This window comes from Amblyomma americanum, chromosome 5, assembly GCF_052857255.1.
Source record: "Amblyomma americanum isolate KBUSLIRL-KWMA chromosome 5, ASM5285725v1, whole genome shotgun sequence".
Classification (NCBI taxonomy): Eukaryota; Metazoa; Arthropoda; class Arachnida; order Ixodida; family Ixodidae; genus Amblyomma; species Amblyomma americanum.
Window position 1 is genome coordinate 180478725 of NC_135501.1, and position 12701 is coordinate 180491425.

A 12701-nucleotide genomic window follows, 5' to 3' on the forward strand; every position below is an offset into this window, starting at 1 on the left:
GTCAGCAGCCGAGCGCCATAACCGCTGAGCCACCGCGGCGGCTTGGAAATAAAAGTTGTTTAATCAATCGATCAATCACTCACGTAGCAAGAGAAAATGAACAAGAACTCTCTTGTTTCCCTGGTACTCTCCTTTGTCGCATTGTTGCGGATCAGAGCCTTTCCCTGCGTGGTATTCATGCTATGTGAGTGCATACTCTTCTATAAGTAAAGCACCAACTAGGCCAACAAAAGTCCCTCCAAAATGTAATCATATGTGGAGTAATTTATCGGGGGAAGCAAGGCATGTATCGGGCGCGGTACAGCTTTTCGACACACCCTCACCCTGAGGATTGTCAGTAAGCCTTTCTGTAAAATGAGCAATTGCCCTCGTCATGCACAAAAGCCCCATGGTTCTGTGCGCAGATGTATATCCTGGCCTCCATGCCGGCCGCCAAGAAGGTGGGAGACAACAAAAGCCGGCACCAGTCGTGTCGCAAGCGACTCAGCCACCGCCAGTTGTTGGGCCGTGCGTCGCCGCCTCTGTTCCTCATGCCGGCAGTCGTCGCCAACACCGACGTGAGTTACGCACCCGTGATCAGGGTGTAAATCACCCTCACCGGCTTGGAACTTGGCTGTGATTCTCGACGACCTCAAAAGAGGTCCAAGCTATTGCCACCCGGTGTTTTTTTTTTGGTTTTCAAGTTGGGACGCAAACCAGGGCAATGCGACAGACCAGTGCTACCTATTTCAGCTGCGACAAAAATGCAGTTTGCAAAGAGAGAGTGCGTTTTTATGGAGGGAAAACACTAAGGCGCCCGTGTGCTGTGCGTTGTCAGTGCACGTTAAAGATCCCCAGGTGGTCGAAATTATTCGGGAGCCCTCCACTACGGCACCTCTTCTTCCTTTCTTCTTTCACTCCAACCGTTATCCCTTCCCTTACGGCGCGGTTCAGGTGTCCAACAATATATGAGACAGATACTGCGCCATTTCCTTTCCCCCAAAACCAATTATTATTATTAAAGGGAGAGTGAAAGGGTTTTGCTCACCGCTATGCATGCATTTTAACATGCGTTATGTTCCAAACTTGAGCACATGGAAGTAATAATAATAATAATTGATTTTTGGGGAAAAGAAATGGCGCAGTATCTGTCTCATATATTGTTGGACACCTGAACCGCGCCGTAAGGGAAGGGATAAAGGAGGGGCTGAAAGAAGAAAGGAAGAAAGTGGTGCCGTAGTGGAGGGCTCCGGAATAATTTGGATCACTGGGGATGTTTAACGTGCACTAAAATCGCACAGCACACGGGCGCCTTAGCGTTTTGCCTCCATAAAAACGCAGCCGCCGCGGTCGGGTTCGAACCCGGGAGCTCCGGATCAGTAGTCGAGCGCCTTAACCACTGAGCCACCGCGGCGGGTGCACATGGAAGTGCCGGTAATGTTTTGGGACTTTCACCGCTTATTTTGTAATTGCTTCATAACATTAGCAGAGAGTTTCACGAGTATAGGTTACAGTATTTGGCACTAATATTTAAAAGTAAAAAAATTAATTTGCATTTACGTCTGCTTATGAGCGGAAATGCGAAAGGCTCTGTTTCTCCCTACACATTTCTTTTTTATATTATTTAGTTCTTTTATATCCTTTATATTCTTCAGACTCAACCTCCCGCCATGCCTCAGTGCTTAAGCCATTCATCTACTGAGCCGGTGTACCCGGACTCGAACTCGACCGTGGCGCCCGCGTTTCGATGGAGGCGAAACGCTAAGGCGCCCGTTTGCTGTGCGATGTCAGTGCACGTTAAAGATCCCCAGGTGGTCGAAATTATTCCGGAGCCCTCCACTATGGTACCTCTTTCTTCCTTTCTTCGTTCACTCCCTCCTTTATCCCTTCCCTTACGACGCGGTTCAGGTGTCCGCCGATATGAGAGACAGACACTGTTCCTTTCGAAAAAAAACTACTCAATTTTCCATGCGCTCTACGATGTGAGCGCACGTTAAAGATCCACGGGTAGCCGAAATTATTCCGGAGCCGTCAAATACGCCACCTCTTTATCCCTTCTTTTACGGCGCGGTTCGGGAGTCCACTGGAGACAGTTAACTGCGTAATTTCCTTTCCTCAAAAAACAATTTTCGTTTTAATTTCACTGATGCGAGGCAGCAGCACACAACACAAATAAAACAATAAAATCATTTTGCAGACTAGCCGGCGCTCCATATTGCCAGATGTGGCGAAAACGTCCCTCAACATTGCGGACGAAAATATGCTACTGAACGAGTGCTTACGCGATCTACCGTTTTTATACCGCATGCTATAATATCTAACGCAAGACCAAGTTAGTAATCACCTGGCATAAAAAGCGCGTTTCATTCCAAATACTCTAAAGAAACTACCTCTACACATTTTTCTGGCGCTTCGCCTAAGATGAGACATTAAACTGTTAGTTAAAATAAGAATTAAAGTTTTATTCTGCTTTGCATTATGACCAGCGGCTGCGGGAACCAGTATTTTGTTCAAGTTTTACCTAGTTAGAACGCTCACAGAGGACGCTTGGCTTCAAAAAAAAGGTTTTGAGAAAATGGCGCACTACATGTCTCACATCTAGGTGGACACGGGAACCGCGCCGTAGAGGGAAGGGGGAAGCGAGAAGTAGTAGGAGTAGTGGTTTATTAGAGTAATAATAAAAAGGAAGATTAAGATTTTGCTAGCCCCGGCATCTCCTATCGGTGCTGAAGCACCTGAGCTGGGGCAGCGGAAATAAAGGGTAAGAAGAATGGAAAAATAAAAATGAAAGAGGTGAGAGGGCAGGAAGAGAAGATAAGGAGAGAGGTAATTTAAACAAGAAATGTGTACATGTTGCACGCGTTATTAGTTCATGATGAAGCAAAGAAGGTGCCAACTTCTCGAAAGTTTCGAACGAGGGGCTCATATACTGAGTCGGCATATCCGCGTTCGAACCCCACCGCGGCGGCCGCGTTTCGATGGAGAAAATTGGACTGCTTTTTGGGGAAAGGAAATGGCGCTGTATCTGTCTCACATCTCGGCGACACCTGAACCACACCACCGTAAGGGAAGGGATAAAGGAGGGACTGAGAGAAGAAAGGAAGAAAGAGGTGCCGTAGCGGAGGGCTCCGGAATAAATTCGCTGGGGATTTTTAATGTGCGCTAGCATCACACAGCACACGGGAGCCTTTTGCGTTTCGCCTCCATCGAGACGAAAAAAATCAAATGGTTTTTGGGGAAAGGAAATTTTCACTCCCGCCTTTATCCCTTCCCTTACGGCACGGTTCAGGTGTCCACCGATATGCAAGACAGATACTGGCATTTCATTTTCTCAGAAACAAATTTTCATATTACACTAATAAAGATAAAATGGCAGTGGCTTTACATGGCTAACCCTGTAATTCAGCGAAAAGCAGGGACGCTTTCTAAGCGTCTGAGGCTCGTCCGTGACAGCTACGCTACACGCTGTTGTTGCGACTGAAGGAAGAATGAAAAGGAAAGTGCACGGGCCTGCCCACTGGCTCAGCTGTGCCACAATCGCTGCCACGTGCAGACACTAGGAGAGTGAAAGAGATAGGAGAGGAAAGATTGAAAGAAAGGACGCTCGTCGCAACAACCGCGTCAAATAAAGCGATGACGACGGTTTAGCAACAGATACCCCCGGTGACAAGGAGCCCTCGCCACATTGCTGCGAGAGCCCCCAGATCCCAGCCCTTTAAGGCCACGAAGCCACCCGCTGCCCCCTCCACGCTACACGCTCGCGACAGCCGTTCTATCTATATATCCACACGACCACGTGGTATGACGTGATATCACATGGTCTCATGACACCTCCATCGGATGTCATCACTTGGCATCACATAACCCCATCGGATGTTTTTAAGGTCAAAACTCAACAAAAGGGCACCCAATTACAAAGGTCAACTCACTATCAGCGGTCAAAGGTCAACTAAAGGTCACGGGTCAAGGTTTCGACATCATAACTGTACCACATATGGTCATACACGGCTAACGTGGTTGAGTTGAAGGTCGTTCAAGGTTATTCTCCGGCCTGCGCGACGACTCCTTTACCTAGTGTAGTGAAGCTTTCCCCTTAAAAAAAACAAATTTCACATCTAGAAACTCACACGCCGTAGAGAGAGAGAGAGAAATCACCTGCCGCGGGGGCTCAGTGGTTAAGGCGCTCTCTACTGAGCCGGAGTACCCGGGTTCGAACCCGACCACGGCAGCCGCGTTTAGATGGAGGCGAAACGCATAAGGCGCCTGTGTGCTGTGCGATGTCAGTTGGTCGAAATTTTACCGAAACCTCCACTACGGCACCTCTTTCTTCCTTTCTTCTTTCACTCCCTCCTTTATCCCTTCCCTTACAGCTCTGGTCGGGTGGCCACAGAGATGTGAGACTTACTGTGTCATTTCCTTGAAATGAAAATAAAAACTGCTTTTTGGGGAAAGGAAATGGCACACTGTCGGTCTCACATATAGGCGGACACCTGAACCGCGCCTTGAGGGAAGGGATAAAAGAGGTACTGAGAGAAGAAAGGAAGAAAGAGGTGCCGTAGTGGAGGACCAGAATAATTTCGACTACCTCAGGATTTTGACGCGAAAAGCTTCACTAGGCTCGTCAACACCGGGCTTCGCGTGAGCCACACTACAGATTTGCCACAGCTGCGCATGCGCGAAACCAAGTGACGTCACGCGGAGTGCAGGTTGTCGCTGCTGCCGCAGCCGTCATCACCGCCGCGCGCTGCCTCCGTCGTCTGACCTTTCGCCGGGGAAGGAGGAGAAGACCCAGAAGTGGTAGCGTGAAAGTTGGAGATTTTAATAGCCTTGTATAACGATTGTACAAGCTTTGTATACCTAAGACAACACGTTTTGGAAAAGTTATAAAGGTATACCCAAATTGTAACCCTGTGTATGAAACCTTAAGCTAAACCACGAGCACCGCCACGAAGCTTTTCGGTTCGAGATATCCAGGCTTAACACTTTATCTAAGCCTCAGCCCAACTTTTTTAACGTGCACTGACATTGCACACCACACGGGTGACACGGGTGACGGGTGACTCAAGAACAAATTTTCATTTCAATCCGAGGCGCAGGTCGGTCCCAGCCATGTCCTCCCCCTCAGCCATCGACAGGGATCTCCTTGATCTCAGCAGCGCCCAGGGCGAGGTGGACGACTTCGCGTTGTCCCTTTTGTTTCTGCCTGAGAAGCCAGAAATGTGTTTAAATATTGTCTAACCATGAAATGATGAATGATAAATCAACATTGATTGGGCCCGAAATAAATCGGTGGTGCACGCAGGCACCAGACGGGGTGGTTTCCTAGTTACGGGACCCAAATGTTCCCAGCAGCTCCTGGCCCCTGTCCGTCAGTACGAGCTGAATCGGTAGGGCGGGGCTGGATAACAAGGTCTCCCATCGCTCAAGGGGCTGGGGGTTGGGAGGGTTGGCGGGAAGGGGAGGAGGGGGGTCTTGAGTTCTGTGCACTCTTCCAAGACGTGCGGCAGGGTGCCTTTTTCTCTTTTGCAAAAAGTACAGCGTGTTCCGCAGTGTACATACGGTTCATCAGTACGGGATAAGCAAGCGATCCCGCCTGCGCTCGACGAAGGATCGTCTGTTGTTGCCTGGTGAGTTTGTGGTGCGGTTCTGGCAGTCTGCACCTTTCCTCTCGCTACATCCGGGTAATGTCCCGAAAGCTGGTAACCGGGTGCGTTAGCTCTTTCGGCTCGTGCTCGGCCCGGATTAACATTTCTCGGGCATGGTAGTCTGCGATGATGTTGCCTGCTACCTGCGAGTGAGCCGGAACCCTCATGAGCTCTATGGCTCTTCCGGGAGGCTTGCACTTGAATAGAATGGCTCGGGCCGCGGAGGAGATTACCCCCGTGCGGAAGCTTTCGTAGGCTGTCTTTGAGTCGGTGATCACGGTGTCCACGATCGGTTGTGCGAATGCGAGCGCCACGGTCGCTTCTTCGGCAACTGCGGGGTCTGCTGTCTTCATTGACGCGCTGACGATCAGCCTGTCTTCTGTCGTAACCACGACCGCTGCACGGTCACTGCGCGTTCGAAGCGAGGCGTCCGCATAGAGGACCCCGGAGTTCTCCTACAGCTTCCGGGCTATTGCTTCGGCCCGCGAGTTGCGCCTCTCGTCGTCCTTGCCCGGCGTCATTTCCGGGGAAGGGGTTTGGTCTGAATGGTCGTCTTCCAGTCTTCCGGAAGGGCCGCCTTGATGGGTACAGGCTCGATTTGCCATCCTATCTTGCGTAGGACTGCTCGTCCATGTTCCGTGTGGTCTGACTGAGCCGGATTCTCTGATTCTAGAGGTGGGCTTCGATGAGCTCCTCCACCGTGTTGTGGGCGCCCATGTCTAGCAGTCTTTGCATGGACGAGTATATGGGCATGCCCAGCGATTGCTTCGTTGCCTTATGAAGCATCGTGTTTAGGGTGTCCCTATTCGCCTTCGTCAGCTGGAGATACGGGGCGGAGTAGGTAACCCGCAACACGACGAACGCGAGTACCAGGCGCATGGCATCGTCCTCTTTAGGGCCTCGGTTTCTGTTAGATACCCTCCGAAGCATACTAAGTATCTGTTCGGTTGTAGTCTTGATCTTTGTGACGGCGGCGTGTGCCTTCCCGTCGCTCTGAAGTTGTAGGCCTAGAATCCTAATCTGCTGTGTTGGCTTGATGGCCGTTCCGTCGATGGTGATGATCACGTTCGGCGGCAGCTCGTTCTTGGATTTTCCCACTTGGATCATGAGCAGCTCTGATTTCTAGGGAGCGCAGCTCAGTCCGCACGACTTTGCGTGCTCGTGCACGGTCGTTGCCGCCCGCTGAAAGGCTTCTTCCATCCAGGCATAGGACACGGCTCGGGCCGTCCACACCGTTATATCGTCGGCGTAGAACGCGTGGTCCACGCCTTCGATTTCCTTGAGTAGATCGGGCAGGGACAGGAGGGCCAGATTGAAGAGCAGGTGCGACAAGACCGATCTCTGAGGGGTGCCCCTATCGCCGAGCTCAACAGGGTCCGACTTCTTCTGCCCTATCCTGATCGTTGCCGTTCGGTTTGATAGAAAATCTTTTTGTAGCCGAATGTCTTTTGGCCACACCTGGTCTTGTTCAGACTCTGCAACACGCTCGCGTGGGACACGTTGTCACACGCTCCGTTCAGGTCGAGGGCGAGTATCCCGCGTGGCTCGTTGTCGGCTTGACGACCAGTTCGTGGAGTTGGAACATCACATCTTTAGTTCTGAAATGTTTCCTGAAACCGTACATCGTCTCCGGCATCTGATCCGTTTCTTCGAGGTGCTTCTGCAGCCGGCGAAGGACCGTGCGCTCCATCACCTTCCCCACGCAGGACGTGAGGGAGATGGGCCGCGTGTTGTCTATCGTGAGGGCCTTGCCGGGCTTTGGAATGAAGCGGACCTCGGCGTTTTTCCATTCCTTCGGCAACCGCGAGCTCTCCCAGGCTTCGTTTATGTGCTCTAGGAGGCCGCGGGCCGCTGTACCGCTCATGTTATCGAGTAGTTTGTAAGCTATAGCGTCCCTGCCGAATGCACTTCTCTTGTTACTTTCATCTATCGCTGTCCACAGTTGCGTCATGATAAATGGCCGGTTCAGTTCTTCGTTGTCGGGTCCTTCGTACCTCTCGGGCACCGGGTACTGGCCCTTCTCTGTCTTTAGGTACTTCGCCTTCAGGTCTTCCAGGAGCCTGCAACCGTCTCCATTGTATGTGTTGAATACTTTGGTGAGGTTGCGATTGGTCGCAGTTTTGCTACTCAGCGGATCGATCAGATGCCTCAAGAGACACCACGTCTTCCCCGTCGAGTGCTTGCCCTGCAGGCTGTCGCAGGTCTTCAGCCAATTTTCCCTGCATAGTTTGGCCGCGTGCTCGGCGATCTGTTTGTTCAAAACTGCTATGCGCTTGGCCAGCTTCCTGTTGTGTCTCTGACGTTTCCGCCCCCGCGTTAACGAGTGCCGGGTCGCCCACATGTGGGTTAGTCTGGCGTCCACGTACGGTGGTGTCTGCGACGTCGTTGCGATTTCTTGGGTAAATTTTTGGAGGGCCGTCTTTTGGTCCCTCGCCCATTCGATGTAGGTCTTTCGTGTTTCAGCTTGTCCCGATTCTTCCTCGGACGCCTCTTCTTGTGGTTGGGTAAACTTTCTCATCTTGTCTAAATCAGTGATCCGCGCCGTCCCCAGCACAGCGCGATATCAGGAGCCTCGGATCGTGATGCCGATCACGCTGTGGTCAGACCCCAGGTCCACTTATTCGCTTCTCCAGGAGACGTCTATAGCGTGACCGATAACCACGACAGGTCTGGCGTGGTGTCCCTCGCGGCACTGTCGCCTCTTCTGGTGGTTACGCCCGGCTCGTTCAGGGGGGCCATCTCGTCATTCTCCATTGTTTTGGCCAATGCTTTTCCTTTCTTGGACTGGAACTTATAGCCCCACGTTGTGTGAGGGGCGTTAAAGTCGCCAAGGATCAGGAGCGGCCTGGACCCCGCCAACCCTTTCGCCTGGCTCACGATGCGGTCAAATTCGTACTGCCGTTGTGACGGCCGGCAGTACGCGCTCATTACAAATAAATTGCCCGAGCTGCCAATTTCTCTCGCATGAATTTCGACCAGCGTGTGCTCGCACCCGCCCTGCGCCGTGACATGTTGAGTTGCCGCCACGTTGCTGCGGACGAGCACCGCCGTTCCGTTCTCCGTTGGGTCCGTGTAAGTGGCTTACCCCGGGAGTCTTGGTTTCCCGTTTGTTTCCTGTAGCGCAATTACATCGGGCTTGTTTTCTTGCCCGTCATTGCGTAACATTAGTTCCGGTTCTTTGTTGCGAATCCCGCGGCAGTTCCATTGGTAAATTACGGTGGTGTCCCCCCCCCCCCTTGGTCTTCTTGTGCTTCTTACTTGGCTTCTGCATCATCCTTTCCGGACGTCTTGAGTCGATTGCGCCTTTTCGCGATCGCGTCTGATTTTTTCGGCCCGCTCCTTTTTCAGGAACGCGAAGCGGTTCCTCACCGATGTTGAGGCTACTTTTGGCGCTAGGCCCTTGTGCCTCTCCGATGGCGTGTGAGGTTGACTCTCGACAGCTTCGAGTCGGGCGTCCATTTTGCCTAACCTTTCGTTAATTTGGGAAATTGCGGCCAAAATGACCGTCAGGTCTCCTCGCGGTCTCTGTGGTTGCCGCTTCCTCTCCGCTCGCGGGTGTCTCTTCGGCGTCCATCGCCTCTTTATTATTTGATGCACGTTGCTAGCCTCTCCCGCCGCCCGCCCTAGGCGGGGCGAAGGGGGGGGGGGGGGGGTCCCTCCGCGGCACCATCCGCCGTGCTGTTGTCTTGGGGTCTCGCATTTGCCGACCTGCCGTTAATCGCCAGCGTTTCGATCTTATTCATAAGCGTCCGTATTTGGGCGTTCTGCTCCTGGATCTGAGCGTTATGGCGTTTTATGATCCTCTTAAGCTCGATCACTTGGCTACTGTCCTTTTGGGGATTCGCTTGTGACCTAAGGGGTTGGGAGGGGATGAGGGGTGGGAATTCGGTGCCGCTGGTTCGAGCGACGAGAGCCCTGTTGGTCCAGCCCACCTTTTTCTCGGCGTCCGGTTGACTCGCTCCGGGACCTCGAACTGGCCCCGGATCTCGAACTAGTCCGGAAGCGCGAGCGGCGGTTGCCGCCGCTGTTGCCGCCTCCGGATGGTGTCTTCGATCGGGAGCGACTCTGGCAGCCGTTTCTGCCGCCTCTGTTGTTGCTGATGCGGCCTGGCGTGTGTGACCGGCCCCGTTGTTTGAAGGCGTTACGGCGGGATCCGCCTTAGTGATATGTGTGTCAGACGAAGTGAGTGTGCAAAAAAATTATGCAGGACCTAACCTCAGTTATACCCAAAGGCTGGGCGATAGCATTTTGTCAATAGCTGTGGTCAAATCTGGAGGCCGCCATCGTGTCGCGCACGCTCAATTATGGTCCGACGTTCATTTGCGTCCAAATCGGCCAGGATCAAATTTCGCGGGTGACCCGGGACAAATTTGAAGGCCGCCCCACACGCTCAATTGTGGTTAGATATACTTTTTCGTCCAAATCGGCCAAGGTCAACTTTCGGGGGTCGGCCGAGCAGAATTTCGGAAATGACCCGGGCCAAATTTGGAGGTCGCAATCGTGTCGGGCACGGTCAGTCATGGTTGGGCATTGATTTTGGTCGAAATCAGCCAAGGTCAAATTTCGGGGGCAGCACAGGCCAAATTTTGGCAACTGCCCGAGCCAAATTTTGAGGCGGCCATCATGACAGGCTCGGTCAGTTGTGGTTGTACATCAATTTTCGTCCAAATCGGCCAAGGTAAATCTGTCAACGTCATTCTGTTGCAATGCTGTGCCGCTCAAGGTTAAACCAAGGTCAAATAAGGCACAGAATGGTGATCTACATTTGCTTTGAGCAGAGCTACTGCTCTAAAAGCGCTTAGCAATATAGTGATCCTTCACTGGCGCTGTCCACTGATTTGTGCTGCGCAGCTGGCGTCGATCGAAAAGATGGCCTTTGGCATAGAAAACGTTGGAACGTCATAAGGCGCTGGGCGCAGTGAGCGCAAGCAGCACAAATTCGTTGAGCGCTCACGTCAACGGAAACTTCACAAGTTCCGCGACAGATGTCACCACACTGCACTTTATACATGGGTAGGCGCGTATAGAGCGAAGACCCGCTCTCTCTTTCCTGGAAATGCGGGAACTATTCCACTTGGCTGAGCCCACACGTCATTACTTGGAGTATATATAGAATTAAACGCTGTTTTAACGAAAACAGGAAAGTATATTAAGCCACGATGATTTACAAATTATGGAAATATGGTAAGGGGATGGCTACCTGCCACACATATTTAATGTGTTTGATGAAGAGTTTGGCAGTTTCTGAATGAAATGAACAATGACAAAATGAACAAAATGGCGCTTATCTTTGCAGGTACAGAACTGATCATGCCCTACATGTTGAATGTTGCTTGCTTTGCTTTCAAGGACATATTGTCAGTTGTCTTGATGTAGCTTATTTCAAGCTGTTACGACTGTCTTTTTTTTCTGTTGCCCTAGTTTTCTTCCCGAGGGTTGCAATATGCGCGCACAGTTTTGTATAGTACCCATCGTAACTATGCACTGATGGATCTTACTTTTTTTATTGCGATAGCAGTAGGAGCCTCATCGGCCAAAAAAAAAATGCCATGACCGTCTTCCGTCACTTAGTTCCCATTGGCTGACACGGATGTGACGGTGCGCAGCACGTGATCAGCGGAGGCTCGCGGCGGGCGAAGCGGCTGTCCGCAGCTGTCCTAGCCCATGTGAGGACCTGCCAAGTGCTCCGTTGGTACAGAGCCAGAGGGCAGGGCTGTTGCGCGCCCCTGGTGCAGAGGGCGCCTACATGTGTGCACTGCCTTTATGCATCGTGTAGTACTTTGGCAGTACAACTAACGGTCGCGCGGAGGCGCTATGCTACCGCAATGTCACAGGTAATGACAATTAAGTGTCTTCCTAAGCATTTGTTTTGAAGCGAATTTTCCTACGCATTCGGTGTTGCTGCGGTGCGCTACCTGGAGCATGAACAAGACTCTGTGCATAAGTTGAACAATGAACGGAAACCCAAGGAAATGAAAGGATGTCAGTGGACGTTAAAGAACCCCAGGTGGCCGAAATTTCCGGAGCCCTTCACTACGGCGTCCCTCATAGCCTGAGTCGCTTTGGGAAGTTAAACCCCCACAAACCAAACCAAAATCAATAACTTTCATTTAATTTTGCCTATAGGACACATAGCTTGACATGGTAGGGTGCACTGTGCGAGTTCGCGCGCTATGAATTAGGCTTCATTATAGATTTCAAGCTTCCAATAAATGTTTCCGCTGCTATCACGTTATATAAACTATAAGAGCTGGTGAAAGCCTTTGGCCTCGCCCTCGTGAGCTTCCACTGCATAGCCGCACAAAACTGCCCCAGTGTAGGCGGCACGGGAGCGGTGTATCGCACTGGGTGCATCGCAGTGGAATATGTGGCCTCAGCCCCGTCAGTAACCTTCCATTGACGAGGCTTGCGCGCGTTTCCTTCCTGTGCAGTTGTGCCCCTGGCTGGCCGCCAGGCTTCTCGTGCTGGCCTCGTCGGTGGACACGGTGGGCGCTCAGCTGTTTCGGTGGGGCGAGCTACCAGCGCGGGCCATCGCCATGCGCATCACCAATGGCGGCGCCGTTGCCGCCAAATCCAGCAACAGCGCCGCCTAGCGCGCACCACCTCAGGAGCAGCGCGCCTACCATTCCGCCCCTCCTTCCTTTCCTTTCCTCTTCTTCCTTCCCTTCTCTCTACGACGACGACGACGACCGGAACGACTGACTTTCCCCTCTCTCAACCCTCTCCTTCCTTCCCGCAATTCCTCCTTTTCATCATCCTCGCTTCCAACAGCCCTACATCATTTTTTGTGTGCCTCTCTGCGACAGCGCCTCCCTTTCTAACTTTATGCCGATCCTTAAATGTACTATATATTCCTGTACTGAGACTTATACCTATTCCTACGTCAATTTTTCCTCTTTACTGCGCTCTATACGCAATCGTTTCTGTGACGATTAAACGCTTTTTGTTTACTTTTGTCTCCGCTTGCTCGATCTTCCTCGTGTGTTTGCAGTGAACCGCGCATCTGTGACGCTCTTTATAATGCGTTGGATGGATGGATGGATGGATGGATGGATGGATGGATGGATGGATGGATGG

The 12701-nt window shown here is 51.9% G+C and overlaps 1 long non-coding RNA gene across 1 annotated transcript; it reads left to right on the forward strand.

The window, feature by feature from the left end:
• Positions 1-408: 408 nt before the first annotated feature.
• LOC144135367 (uncharacterized) lies at positions 409-12481 on the forward strand. Its single transcript, XR_013315480.1, has 2 exons — positions 409-557; positions 12056-12481. It is a non-coding gene; the product is annotated as an uncharacterized LOC144135367 (long non-coding RNA).
• Positions 12482-12701: the final 220 nt, after the last annotated feature.